Source organism: Arachis ipaensis, chromosome B10 (genome assembly GCF_059453495.1).
Source record: "Arachis ipaensis isolate K30076 ecotype BB chromosome B10, ASM5945349v1, whole genome shotgun sequence".
Lineage (NCBI taxonomy): Eukaryota > Viridiplantae > Streptophyta > Magnoliopsida > Fabales > Fabaceae > Arachis > Arachis ipaensis.
This window is the reverse complement of record NC_142435.1, coordinates 84,133,354-84,148,589: the sequence shown is the minus strand read 5'-3', so window position 1 is coordinate 84,148,589 and position 15,236 is coordinate 84,133,354. Positions and strand designations below refer to the sequence as shown.

Genomic DNA, 15,236 nt, shown 5'->3' with positions numbered 1-15,236 from the left:
CATTCAGGCCAACAATTTTGAGCTCAAGCCACAGCTAATATCATTGGTGGAAAATCATTGTTCCTTTGGAGGAAGTGCTAATGAAGACCCAAACCAACATCTCACAAAATTCCTGAGAATTTGTGACACTGTGAAGTCCAATGGAGTCCAGGAAGATGCCTATAAACTGCTCTTGTTCCCATTTTCACTTAGGGACAAGGCAGCTAAGTGGCTGGAATCATTCCCAAGGGGGAGTCTAACCACATGGGATGAGGTGGAAGGCAAGTTTCTGGCACGTTTCTACCCTCCACAAAAGGTCAATAGGCTTCGATCTGAGGTCCAAACTTTTAGAAAACAAGATGGTGAAACTCTCTACGAGGCATGGGAGAGATTCAAGGACTTGACAAGGAAATGCCCACCAAACATGTTCCATGATTGGGTGCAATTGCACATCTTCTATGATGGGCTCTCTTATGAATCAAGGAAGGCTGTAGACCATTCATCAGGAGGTTCATTGAACAAGAAAAAGACCGTGGAAGAAGCCATTGAAGTGATCGAGACAGTGGCTGAGAATGAGTACTACTATGCATCAGAAAGGCACAACACTAAGGGAGTCATGGAGCTGAACCATGTTGATACAATTCTAGCCCAAAACAAGGTGTTTGCCAAGCAACTAGCAGAGCTTACCAGGCAATTAGAAACAAAGCAAGTGGCTGCAATACACACACAAGATCAAGAGGAAGTAGGCATTGAAGGAGGTGATTGGGATGAGGTTAACTATGTGGGAAACCAACAAAGGCAATCATATGATCCACACTCCAACACTTACAACCCAGGCTGGAGAAACCACCCAAACTTTGGGTGGGGAAACCAACAAACCCAACCACAAAACCACAAACCTTACAACCACAACCAACAAAACAATTCCACATACCAAAACTCCAACCAAAGATCATACCAAGCCACACAAAACACTTACCCCCAATCATCATATCATGGCCAAAATAATCAACATACCCAACCTAATCCGAACCAACAATTTCAAGATCAATTAAACCGGATGGAAGGAATGATGGCAACCATGAGCCAAGACATAATTGAATTGAAGAGCTTCAGGGATGATGTGAGAACTACCTTAAGAAACCATGGTGAAAAACTCAAAAGGTTGGAATCTCAAGTAGGAGAGCTATCTCAACAGGCACCCAAATCAACTGCAGTGTTCCCTAGTGACACAGAAAAGAATCCTAAGGGGGAACAAAAGAGAGTAAGATGGGAAGAGTGCAAGGCCATCACCATATTGAAGGAAGTCTCAGAAGAAGGAGGAATCAGGTCCTCACAGCAGGAACCAGAAATCTTGAAAGAAGATATGGAAGAAGTTAAGCAGGAAAGTGGAACTGAGCAAGCCAAGGATCTGCAAAAAGGCATGATGGAAGTATACCAACCAAAAGCACCATTTCCTGAGAGGTTAGGAGGAGGTGAAAAAAGGAAAACCTATTCAAGGTTTCTAGAGACATTTAATTCTCTGCATGTCAATATTCCCTTTCTTGAGATTCTTCATCAAATGCCCACACACATCAAATATTTAAAGGAATTGTTAAGCAAGAAAAGAGTTTTGAAGGGAGGACAAACGGTAACAATGAACAAAGAATGCAGTGCTCTCATCAAGAAGGACACACTCTCTAAGAAAACGGACCCAGGAAGTTTTCATATCCCTTGCATCATAGGAGAAACAAAAATTGACAGAGGATTCTGTGATCTAGGAGCTAGCATAAATGTGATGCCTCTAACTCTTATGAAGAGGCTACAACTGAACGAGGTGAGATCCACTGATGTAATCATACAACTGGCTGACAAAACTCAGAAGCAAGCTGAAGGGGTAGTTGAAAATGTGCTGGTGAAAGTAGGAGATTATTATTTCCCCACAGACTTTGTCATTGTGGACATGGAGGAAAGCTATTTACACCCTATCATTCTGGGCAGACCATTTCTAGCCACTACTAGAGCGCTCATAGATGTAGAACAAGGAGAACTAATTCTGAGAATACATGATGAACAGCTCATGTTCAAAATCTTCAAACCTGCATCTGAACCTGAACCAGAATCTGAAAGGCCTAAAGATGATAGTAGCCATCCGTGTTTGGAGGAAAGTAATCCAGCAGCTGAGACTCTAAAACAGTCATTGGAAGGCAAACAAGAGTTGCAAGAGTTAGAGCCACAAGAATCAGTGGAAACAGATCAGAAGGATCCTCCTGACATAAAGGTCAATGAAGAAATCCTCAAGAGAAAGGGAAGAGTGATAGGGAGATTGCCAAGAGGATGGAGAAACAAGAAAATTCCCACTGAAGGTTTTTCTCCAGGGGATAAAGTGATCTCAAGTCATTATCTGCCAATCCCACCTGGCCTCAAGACCATTCCTTCCCAGCTCCCTCAAGTGTTCACAATCAAGAAAGTTCTTTCTATGGAACATTTAGAGGTCATGAATGAATCAAGAGGGGACGTTTTCATAGTGAGAGGAGAGGACGTCAAGCACTACAATCCACCCTAACAAGGGACAACCGTCAAGCTAGTGACGTTAAAGAAGCGCTTCATGGGAGGCAACCCATGTTTTTAGTATCCTTAATCTTTAGTGCTTTGCTTTACATCTAATAAAGTATGGTTTCTTATGCATGAACTTGAATCCTCAGGACAACTATTGATTAAGTGCACTAAACCGTGCATGTAAATTACAATTGGTCTCTAAGTTTGGTGTGCCTGATGGCACTCCCAAATCTTACTCAAATTGAATTCCATCTTTCATTCAAGGTGCACAACCAAACATTAAGTTTGGTGTTCTTTTTGAACACAGTTTATGAAAAGCAAGAAGTTCCTCTGGATTTCAAAATTCATGACAAGTATACCATTCATATGTTTTAATGCTTTAGTTTCAATTACTTAGGGTAGTCACTTTGTTTAGAATCAAAGAGCCAAGGTGACTATGATTTATTAGAAATATGCACACTCATTAAGGACAACCAATATGGATTTCATGTCATCAGGAGACTTAACCAAAAACTAAGTTTGGTGTCCAAATAATAAGTGTGCATTCATGTAGAAGTCACGGCTATAAGCTCATAAAGACAAGCATTGATTTACATGTGCAAATACTATTCATAATTCACATGGACCGAAAAATGATAGCAAATTTGTTTGTTTGTGCAGGTACAAAAGAAAAGACAAAAATGGAGGAAAAAGACAAAGGGAGGTACGTGCTTGGTCAAAAAGAAAATTCACAAATCTTTGAAACTAACACATGGGAAAAGGAAGTTCTGCAAGAAAAGAAAGCTACATGTACAACCTAATGCATCCAGAATACTTCCAAGAAAATGAAAAGCCAATCGTCCTTATCTACAATTCATATATTTACCATCAAGCCACCCTTCACAAACCACCCTAGCCGTTCATTTTTCACTCATGGGCACTATAAAGAACCACTTGGGGAACGAGTCCCACACCATCAATCCTCCTTCATACACTTTTTCCTTCATCATAGCATAACCATCTCTTGCCGAAAACAATCTCACCACACCTCCAACAACACTTCTTGCTTCACCTTGTCAACTTTAGTTGTCACTTACCAAAATGGCAGCTTCATCTAGCCACAAAAGAAGAAAAGACAAGCAGCCAATGGAGGAAAACAGGGGATTCGATGCATGGAGATACAGATCAGTGTTCCATGAGATTCAAGCCGAATGGATGAGACCTAAAACGGTACTAGCTGAGGTCCCCTTTGAACTTGAAAAGGATGAGTTCCCAGGTGTTTGGGAAAAGATTAAAAAGAGGAAGTGGGAGCTCCTAACTAAGCCAATCAATAGAATCAACATCAACTTGGTGAAGGAATTTTATGCAAATGCAGTAAGGGAGGATCAAACCAAGAACCCCACATACAAAAGCTATGTGAGAGGGGTGGAAGTTGACTTCAGTCCCAAAGCAATCATGAAAACTCTTGGCCTGAAAAACATACATTTCAGCCAAGCAAGTTATGAAGAAAGGATGAGAGGAGAACCTGACTATACAACTATTGCTGAAGACCTTTGTGCCATCAGAGCTGAATGGGTGAGAAAAACAAGAGGGGCTCCAAGAGTCTTGAGAAGAGGAGACCTAACACCTGAAGCTAAAGGGTGGTATGCAATAGTTAGGAGATCCATCCTACCCACTGCAAACTCTTCAGAAATAGTCCCTAAAAGAGCCATCTTGCTACATTGCATTATGGTTGGAGGAGAGATCAAGGTTCATAAACTCATTGCTGAACAGATACAAGAGTTTAGTGAGAAAAGTGACCCTGAATCCTGGCTTCATTTCCCTAGCACCATCATTAGACTATGCATCGATGCCCAAGTACCACTTGAGGATGAAAGACCTAATTGGCTATATCCTGGGCTGGCCATAACTGCACACAGAATGACTCTTGGCCCAACTCCTCCAAGACATACAAGAAGAAGAAATGAAGAAGGGCAACAAGTGGAAGCCGAGCAAGAAGCAGGACAAGAAAGACAGGAAGGAGAAGACAGAGAAGAAGAGCAAGAAGAGCAAGCAACTCCTGAAAGAAGACAACGAATTCCCAGAGACCCCATGGATATGAGCAGAATGCAGGAAATCATGGAAGGAATGTCTCAACAATACATGAGGTCTCAGGAAAGACAAGAAGACTTTCATCTAAAAATGATGGATATGCAAAGGAACTTTGAATCAAGATTCTTTGATCTGCAAAGGGAACAAAATCTACACTTACAGGAATCCTTCGGCCACATATGCCAACACCAAGATGCCAATGTCTTGGCAATCAAGGAAGCCACTACTTTACAGAATGCAAGATACTCAGTCCAAGCTGACTACAACATCAGTTCGCAAATCAAGCTTAACTACATAGGGGAACATCTACACAAGATGGACCCAGCATTCCCAGCTTATGATGAGTATTTCAAAGGGAGGAAAGAAGGAGAAATAAACAAGGCAATGATCCTTGAAAAAGGAGTGGAAGAAACGATGAAAAAGGCTGGATTCTGGAAAAAACTCATAAGAAAAGACAAAGGAAGCACAAGTGGTCAAAAAGAGGCAGGAAGCAAGAAGAAGCAGGATCCCAAGAATTAAGAAGAACCAAGCAATAAATAAGACGTGGTCTCGTTCCTTAATAATCAAATGATAATTGGTGAATTGTCTTTATGAACGTATTTTCATCATCAGTCATTTAAGTGTTAGGTGGAGTTTTTTTTTTATGAGTCGTTTTTTTAGTATGTGTGTTTGTTAAGTGCTTTGAATAAAGTGAGTGCCTAGATGTTTGGATATAACTTCACCTTCTTAAACAAGTGCGTGCCATGCTTGTTCTGTTTCCAAAAATAAAAGAAAAGTTTGAACAAAAGTAACTTGGCTAAATTAGTGACAAATCAAGTAGAATTAAGTGGTGGTATGCATGCTTGATTGTTTAGTCACATCACTAAAATTAGAAGTGTAGAATTATCATTTTTTATGTATAAGTAAAAATTGTCTATGGATCTTGATGAATAAATGTCTTTGGCCATGAAAAAGAAAGAAAAAGGAAAAGAAAAAGCCACGGAAAAAGGCAACCAAAAAGCAAAAAAAATTGAGAAAATAAGCTAGGCACCAATGGTTTGAACTTCTGAGACAAATGCCTGTGGTGTTTATGTATTAAGGATATGCTTGGATGAATAGGTTCTGAGGAGTGTTTCAACACTTGGTAACTTGGGTTAACTAACCCGGGATTATCAACCAAAAATCCATTATCAAGAGCAACCTCAATACAAAACATTTAGTCACACAAAGAGGTGCTGGGCACCAATGTCTCAAGAAGAAATGTGAACTAAAATGCCTAAAGTGGATATGTGTAGTGCACTGATAAGAAAAAGAAAATGCCAAAGGCTTGTGCAACACATGACACTAAGCAAACAAGGAGCAAAAGAAGCTCTAAGAAAAGGAAAAGAAAAACAAAAGAAAAGTGCCAAAGACATAAGAATAACAGGAGGCCATAGCAATTTTTGATGGATGCAATGAAAAAGTGATAATCCTACCTGATAAGTATGAAAAAGTGATGCTGCAACTTTCTGCATAGAACCCTTCTGATGAACTTCAAATGCTTGCTAATATAGCCAATGTAATTACTTTCTGTTCATACTTTCTTCTCAAATAACTCAGGACTTGCTTAGGGACAAGCAAGTATTAAGTTTGGTGTTGTGATGCCAAGGCATCATAGGCTAGTTTCACTAGCATGTTTCTGTTAGTTTTAGTTGTTTTATGCATTTTCTTGAGCTTAAAGTAACCAAAAATGGTTAAATGAAGAACAAAGTAATGAACCATCCAAACAATATGATTTTGATGCAAATTCCATGAGTTTTAGTTATATTACTTAAATGCTATGAATGAAAGATTTCTCATGAAATTTTGCAAGACTTTGATGCAATTGTTTGGATGATTTCAGGGAAGAAGAGGCTAAGCAAGGAAGCAACAAAATCAATAAAGGAAGCTTGAATATCACATGTGGAGTTTAAGTTCCAGTTTAAGCCTAAACTGGAGCTTAAACGCCAAAATCATGAAGGATAAGAGATGCTGGGATTGAAGTTTAACCTCCAGTTTGACCTCAAACTGGAGGTTAAACGCCAGAATGAAAAGCCTCACTTAAGGAGCATTCCACGTTTAACCTCCAGTTTGACCTCAAACTGGAGGTTAAACGCCAGAATGAGTATGCCACCCAGGGAGGAGTTCCACGTTTAACCTCCAGTTTGACCTCAAACTGGAGGTTAAACGCCAGAACCAGGAAGAGTACCAGGGGCCATTCCACGTTTAAGCTCCAGTTTGACTCAAACTGGAGCTTAAACGTGTTCGATAGTTTTTTCACTCCAGGGTTGCTCTCTCCATCTCCACGTTTAACCTCCAGTTTGACCCCAAACTGGAGGTTAAACGTGTTCGACACCTCCAGGGCCACCATTCCAAGCTTCCACGTTTAACCTCCAGTTTGACCTCAAACTGGAGGTTAAACGTGTTCGACTTCCAGTATGCCTCCACCCTTTTCCACGTTTAACCTCCAGTTTGACCTCAAACTAGAGGTTAAACGTGTTCGACCTCCAGGGCTGCCCTTCCTATCTCCACGTTTAAGCTTCAGTTTAACCTTAAACTGAAGCTTAAACGTGTTCGACTACATGACTCTCCAGGGCTACCTTCTTCCATTTCCACGTTTAAGCTTCAGTTTAACCTTAACTGAAGCTTAAACGTGCTTCTACAAATGGCCTCACTGGAAGTGTCTGGCGTTTAAGTTGCAGTTTAAGCTTAAACTACAACTTAAACGCCACTCTTGAAAAGGGTTTCTGGGCCAAAAATATTGTGATTTAAGTTAGTCTTTGAGCACAATTATTAACTTAAACTTACTTTGGTATGAAACCCAATTGAATATCATGGTTTATGGGATTGGGCCTGAAGTATTGATGAATTTGAAATCTCAATTTATTGAGTCATGTGTCATTATTTGATTATCACTAAGTTGGCTCAATAAATGTTACAGGATCTGGATCAACAACCTCATCAAGATGATGGATCATAAACCCAAGGCAAAAGGAAAGCAAGGAGAGGCCTCAAAGCCCAAGAAGCACAACTGAAGCTCAATATAGAAAGTGTATAAATAGGATAGAAGTTAAGTTAGAAAGACCCTTTACTTTCACTTTTAGCTAGTTTCTTTTTCTTTGTAATTGAATTCAGAGCTATGATTCACTAAACCCCCTTTCATTGGGTTAGGGAGCTCTATTGTAATTCAATGAATCAATAATAGTTTATCTTCTTCTTCAATCTTTTCTCTTGAATTTTGTTAGAAAGCTTCTCGATCTAATTCCATTGAGTAGTTGTCTTGGGAAAGAGACTACTCATACTTGGAATCCTTCGGAGCCTTGGGAAAGGAATGGAGGATTCATGCTAGAGAAGCTTTCTCACAGTGGATTGGATTGGGGTTTGGATGGATATTGTGACATGTAATCCTACCAAATTGTGGTTCATGAAATTGTGTGGTATAATCAGTGATCAAGCATCATCTCTTCTTATGAACATTTAAACCAAGGGATTGGGAATTTGTTTGTTTTTAGAGAGCATTGGTGAGCCAAGGAATTGGGATCCAATCATATAAGATTGCCAAGCAAAATTCAATGAATGCATTGGTTGAGGAAGAGATTTACATGTTTTGATTCGGAGATTTCAATATCTCCTAAACCCAATGAATTCCCCATTTCTGATTTCCACTTTCTCTTTACATTCTGCAATTCAATTCTTGCAATCATCCCCATTCCCTTTTAATTTCAGCAATTTACATTCTGCACTTTAATTCATGCAATTTAAGATTCAGCCATTTAATTTTCTTGTCATTTACTTTTCCCGCCAATTTTACATTCCGCAATTCTCATCTCAAATCTTGATTCCGCTCAACTAGAACACACTTCTAATCCGAATTGCTCACTCAACCAATCCTTGTGGGATTTGACCTCACTCTATTGTGAGTTTGTACTTGACGACGATAACCGGTGCACTTGCCGGAAGGAATTTTGCCGATCGTGCAATTTCCTAAATCGTAGCATAACAAGTTTATGCGCATCAGACATCTCTGAAAAACACAAAAAAAAAAGACAAGTTACAACACAGGAAAAACAAAGCCTGAGAGCAAGTATAAAAATAAATCAGGCAGTACCCAAAGCAGCCCGAACCAAAGATGGATTACTCAAAAATCTCTTCGTGTCCAGGTGGGATGGCTTCCCCCACAGATCTTCAAGAATGACCACAAAGACCCGCTCAACCTCACTAAGCATTTCCCACGTGTAACGTGGCACTCTTACATTCTTTTGCCACTCCAGAGGAAAAGCAGGTTCATCATTCTCATCAAGAAAAAAGGGGCGAACCCCCTCAATGGCACGGACTCGGAAAAAATAGTTCTTAAAATCTTTAAACGACTCATCATACATGGCAAAAACTTTATGCCCCTGGGCCGACCTGAAAGAAACCCAGGAAGCTTTCCTTTTGGAGGAACCCCCAGGTTTGGCCGAGACAAAAAGATAAAGGAAAAGAGTTTCAGAAGATGTTATATCCAACTCCTGACAAAGAAGTTGAAATGATGGGATGGTGGGGAGATCGGAGGAATGGCTGGGAAGTAAGCTGAGATTACTTTATCCCCTGGAGAGAAGTCCTCTGTAGGGATCTTCTTGTTCCTCTACCTCCTTGGTACCTTCTTCCTTGTTCCTTTTGATGTTGCCTTGCTCTTTGTGACCTCCTCTTCCAAGGAGATTTTGTTGCTGGTCTCATATAACTCTGGTGGTTTAGGTTCCTCCTGGTTTTCCTTGAGCTGTGATAGCTGCTGATTGCCTTGTTCATCTACCAAGGGGATTCCCAGATGTGCTGGTTGTGCTTCAGTGCTTGTTTCTTCCTTCAGTATCTTACTGTGATCTTTCCTTGGTTCTTTGTTCTCTTGATCTGTTTCTTGTGAGGGCTTGAAAACATTGAAAGTGAGTTGTTCATCATGGATCCTCAAAATTAGCTCCCCTCGCTCCACATCTATAAGTGCTCTGGCTGTAGCTAGGAATGGTCTTCCCAATATGATTGGGTGGAGGTGACTCTCTTCCATGTCCAATATGACAAAGTATGTGGGCAGGAAGTATTTTCCAACCTTCACCAGCACATTTTCAACCACTCCTACTGCTTGTTTTTGAGTTTTGTCAGCCAGCCTGATAACTATATCTGTGGGTATTATCTCATTTATCTGTAGCTTCCTCATAAGGGATAAAGGCATTAAGTTGATGCTTGCTCCCAGATCGCAAAGTCCTTTATCAAACATTGTTTCTCCTATGGCCCAGGGGATGTGAAAACTCCCGAGGTCCTTCCTCTTTGTCGGCAACTCTAGTTGAATGAGAGCACTGCACTCCTTATTCATCACTATTGTTTGTCCTCCTTTGCGTGAGCTTTTCCTGGTCAACAGCTCCTTCATATACTTAATGTATGAGGGCATTTGTTGGAGGGCCTTGATGAATGGTATGTTTACATGGAGAGATGCAAATATGTCAAGAAACCTTGAGTATATTCTCTTCTCTACACCACCATTGAGTAATTGGGGAAAAGGTGCATAGAGTCTTATCAGCTCCTTCTGTGAAATTTTGGGTGCTTGGTGCTCCTCTTCCTGTTTCTCTGCTGATGTATCTCCAGGTTGTTCTAATGGTTTGTTCGGTTCGTCCTCGGTCTTCTTATCACTTATAGTGACCATCTTGCAATCTTCCCATCTAACTTTCTTTGGTTCACCTCTCGGGTTTTTCTCTGTGTCACTTGGGAAGCTGTCTGTAGGTTTGGGAATCTACTCAGAGAGGTATCCCACTTGAAATTCCAGCCCCTTGATGGTGTCTCCCTGATTCTTGATATTGGCTCGCACCTCCTCCTTGAACACCTTATTATCTTGAATCTCCTTGCATATGCCTTCAAGTAAAGTCTCAATTCTGGAGAGTCTATCTTCAGATGATGGTAGGTTGTAATTGGATAGATGAGTTGGGTTATTTTGGTTTTGGTATGGATGTGGAGAGGTGTTATTAGGGTGGTGTTGATATGATCTCTGTATGGAATGTTGGTGAGCTGCATGGTTGTTGGGGTTGTGACGTCTCTGATCTTGGCCTTGATCTTGTTGATTTCTCCGCCCAAAGTTTGGGTGATTCCTCCAACCAGGGTTGTCGGTCTTGGAGTATGGATTATGGGTCTGCCTGGGTGAGTTTCCAATATAGTTGGCTTGTTCATGTTCACCTTCTGCCTCTGCATTCACCCCCTCTTGGGTTGTTGATGAGGTGGTGATTGCTGCTACTTGGTTCCTCTCCATTTTCTTGGTGAGGTCAGCCAGCTGCTTGGTAATAAGCTTGTTTTGGGCCAGCAGTGCATCCACATTGTTTAGCTCCATCACTCCTCTAGTGTTGCCTCTTTCAGAAGCATAGAAATAGTCATTCTCTACTACAGTCTCAATGACATCTATGGCTTCTTCAATGGTCTTCTTCTTGTTCAGAGATCCCCCAGATGAGTGGTCTACTACCTTCTTTGATTCATATGAAAGACCTTCATAGAAAATGTGCAACTGCACCCATTCATTGAACATATCTGGCGGGCATCTTCTTGTCAGGTCCTTAAACCTCTCCCATGCTTCGTAGAGAGTCTCACCATCTTGTTGCCTGAAAGTTTGAACCTCAGCTCTCAACCTGTTGATTCTTTGAGGAGGATAGAATCTTGCCAAGAATTTGTTCACCACATCTTCCCAGGTTGTTAAGCTCTCCTTTGGGAAGGACTCCAGCCATTTAGATGCCTTGTCCTTGAGTGAGAAGGGAAATAAGAGTAGTCTATAGGTGTCAGGATGAACACCGTTAGACTTCATAGTATCACATATCCTCAGGAAGGTGGTTAAATGTTGGTTGGGGTCTTCTTGGACACCTCCTCCGAACGAACAGTTATTCTGAACAAGGGTGATAAGCTGTGGCTTTAGTTCAAAGTTGTTGGCATATATGGTTGGCTTTTGAATGCTACTTCCACAGTTTCCTGGGTTTGCATTGATATAAAAGCCTAAAACTCTTCTCTCCTGCCCAGCATGATTTACTAGACCTTCTCTGCCATGGTTGTGAGCCTCTTCTTCATGATGGTTCTCCATATTTTCATCCATGTTTGGTTCAAAATACTCCTCCTCTTCCTCAGCACCAACTACTCTCTTTCCTCTTGCTTCCCTCCTTAATCTAAGGAAGGTCCTCTCAGGTTCAGAATCAAAGGGAAGCCCCGCTTCTTCTCCCTGTCATACAACCAACAAGGCACAAGCAAGGAAATAGATGCAGAAAGTATTTCTGTTAGAATTGCTGTTAGTGTGAGTGATGCAATATATCAAACAGTTAGTGGGTTAGTGGACTGAATTGTAAACAACTAAAAAAAAAGTAGGGGAAATAGGAGAAAATAACTGAACAGAAAGTAAATTACTCAAATGAACTTAAATTAAACAAAAGAAAAATGCTCAATCTAGTTATCCTCCAATTTAATCAATGTTGATACCAAATCAATCCCCGGCAACGGCGCCATAAAATTCATGCACGGAAACTTGTCTCTCAACAATTTTCCTTCGGCAAGTATACCGAATTGTCGTCAAGTAAAAACTCACAATAGAGTGAGGTCGAATCCCACAGGGATTGATTGGTCAAGCAACTTTAATTAGAGGAATGTTCTAGTTGAACTAAGCAGAATTGGATTTGTGATTTGTAGAAAATTAAATGGCGGTAAAGTAAATAGCAGAAACGTAAATGCTGGAAATAAAGACTGAATGTAAATAGCGGAAAGTAAAGAGAATGGGTAAGATCAGAAATGGGGAATTCATTGGGCTTAGGAGATGTTGCATTCTCCGGATCAAGTTCATTTCCATCTCTTCCTCAATCAATGCATTCATTGATCTCCTTGGCAATCTTAAGTGATCGAATTCCAATTTCTTGGTAATTCAATCTCTCAAATCTTGATCAATAGCCAATTCCTTGGTCAAATGCTCATGAGAAGAGATGAAGTATGGTCACTGATTATACCACATGTATTTCTAAATCAAAGTGTTGGTAGGATTATATGTCACTATATCCATCCAAACCCCAATTTAGTCCAACATGAGAAAGCATTTCTAGCATGATCTCTTCATTCCTCTTCCAAAGTTCAGAAGAGATCCAAGTATGAATAGCTTCTTTTCCAAGATAACTACCCAATTGAATGAAGATTGAAAGCTTTCTAGTAAAATCAAGAGAAAAGATAGAAGAAGAATAATGAAAACTAATATTGATCCATCAAATTACAACAGAGCTCCCTAACCCAATGAAAGGGGTTTAGTTGTTCATAGCTCTGGGAATGAAAAGCATAGATGGAGAGTACATTCTGAGAATTAAACTAAAAGCTGCAGAGAAAGTAAAATACAGAGAGTAGTTCTCCAATTTCCAACCCCCCTTTTCTAATTCAAAACTACCCCTATATATACTACTCTTCTGATCTTCTAGTTGGTTCTTCAAATCTTGGATATGGGCCTTGGATCTTGAGTTTGAAGCAGTTATCTTCTTCAGTGGGCTTAGCTTTACTTGCAGAGAGAAAGAGAGAAAGTATGAAGTGGGCAGGGACGTTTAGCTTAGGACGTTAGTGGCGTTAACGTTAAGTGAAAGTGTGGGTTCGAGAACGTTAGTGGCAGTCGCCTTTTTCACTAACGTTCCTAACCCAAGGATTATCCATGTTAATTTCAACGTTAGTGGCACCAACGTGACCACTAACGTTGCCTCTTGGTCCTTCGCACATGTTATTGGGACTTACCTTTTCCAATAACGTTGAGAATCCTCCCTTCCCCTTACGTTAGAGTTCACGTTAGTGTGGCTAACGTGACCTTTAACGTAGGCTTGCCAAATCTTCGAAAACGTTAGTGACACTTACCTTTGTCACTAACATTTCAAAACGCCCCTACTTCCCACGTTAGAGTTCACGTTAACTAGGTTAACGTGGCTTCTAACGTGGTGGTGATAGCCATCTCCAATGTTGGTGACAAAGGTGAGTGTCACTAACGTTGGCTTATCATTCTTCAATCCACGTTAGCTTCCACGTTAACTAAGTTAATGTGGGAGTTAACGTTGCTCATAGTGGCTCATTCCAACGTTAGTGACAAAGGTGAGTGTCACTAACGTTGGCGATTCTTACTCCCTCCATGTTAGCTTCCACGTTAACTAAGTTAACGTGGGAACTAACGTAGCTCAAAGTGGCTTAGTCCAATGTTAGTGACAAAGGTGAGTGTCACTAACGTTGGCCATTCTTTTGCTTCCCCACGTTAGAGTTCACGTTAACTGAGTTAACGTGGCTCGTGGCCAATATGAGCTTGGTCCAACGTTAGTGACAAAGGTGAGTGTCACTAACGTTGGCTTCATTTTCTTCTTCCACGTTAGAGTTCACGGTAACTTAGTTAACGTGACTCTTAACGTGTGCTATGATGGCTTCGAGGACGTTATTGGCGATTACTTTTCTCATTAACGTTGCAAGCTAGCTCCCATTCCACGTTAGTGGTTACGTTAGTTAGACTATCGTGGCTGCTAACGTGGTTCTTCCTTGTTTCCTTTGTCCTAAAATCAAGCAATAGAGTGCATCAAAGTTCTAATCCAAATCATGAGACATGCATCATCCAATTTTTCATTCAATTCTTGCATAATTCTCATGAAATCATGTAAAGTGCACAATGTTTGCTTGAATTAAGATGTAAGTGAAATTCTACCCAAAACTTTCTTATTTCCTAAGAAAATGCATGAAACTACCCTAAAACAGTAAAGAAAAGGTCAGTGAAACTGGCCAAAATGCCCTGGCATCACCTCTACAAACGGAATCTTTATTTCAAGAGTCCTGAGATAGTCTGCAAAGTGGGCAAATTGTTTATCCTATTCCACTTGGCAGAGTTTCTGAGGATAAGGCATCTTGGCTTTAAATTCTTCAACCTGAGATGCTGCAGGTTTATTTCCTACAGAAGTGGTTGGAGATGCTTAGTTGCAGGTGTCTGATCCCTCATTGGCATTTGAACGCTAGAATTGGCCATCCACCGGGCGTTCAACACCAACTTCTCACCCTTTTCTGGCGTTTGAATGCCAGAATCATTCCTCTCTGGGCTCTTACTGTCCTCAGAGGGATTTTGGGCAGTGGTTTGGTCATCCTCTGTCAGATGTTCCTTTCTTAATTTCCTGCTGCTTTGAGTTGAGACATTCAATGTCTTTCCACTCCTTAAATGAACAGCTTGGCATTCTTCTGTTATCTGTTTAGATAACTGCTGTCTTGTCTGATTCAATTGTTTTTCCATATTCTGGTTAGCATCTTTGGTTTCTTGTAGCATCTCTTTAAATTCTGCTAATTGTTTTGTTATAGAAAATAGTTGCTGATTGAGTTTAGCAATTTGTTTTGGAGGACTAAGTTCAGTGGATGCTGCCTCAGCCTCTTCTTTCATGGAGGTCTCACCACTTGAGTACAGGTGCTGATTTCTGGCAACTATATCAATGAGCTTTTGAGGCTCTTCAATTGTCTTTCTCATATGTATAGATTCACCAGCTGAGTGGTCTAGAGACATCTGGGCCTTTTTTGAAAGCCCATAGTAAAAGATGTCTAACTGCACCCATTCTGAAAATATTTCAGTGGGGCATTTCCTTAGCATCTCTCTGTACCTCTCCCAGGCATTATACAAAGATTCATTATCC

At 40.6% G+C, this 15,236-nt stretch overlaps 1 non-coding gene across 1 annotated transcript; it reads right to left on the bottom strand.

The window, feature by feature from the left end:
* Nucleotides 1–301: 301 nt before the first annotated feature.
* LOC148580667 (small nucleolar RNA R71) lies at nucleotides 302–405 on the bottom strand. Its single transcript, XR_015894359.1, has one exon. It is a non-coding gene; the product is annotated as a small nucleolar RNA R71 (small nucleolar RNA).
* Nucleotides 406–15,236: the final 14,831 nt, after the last annotated feature.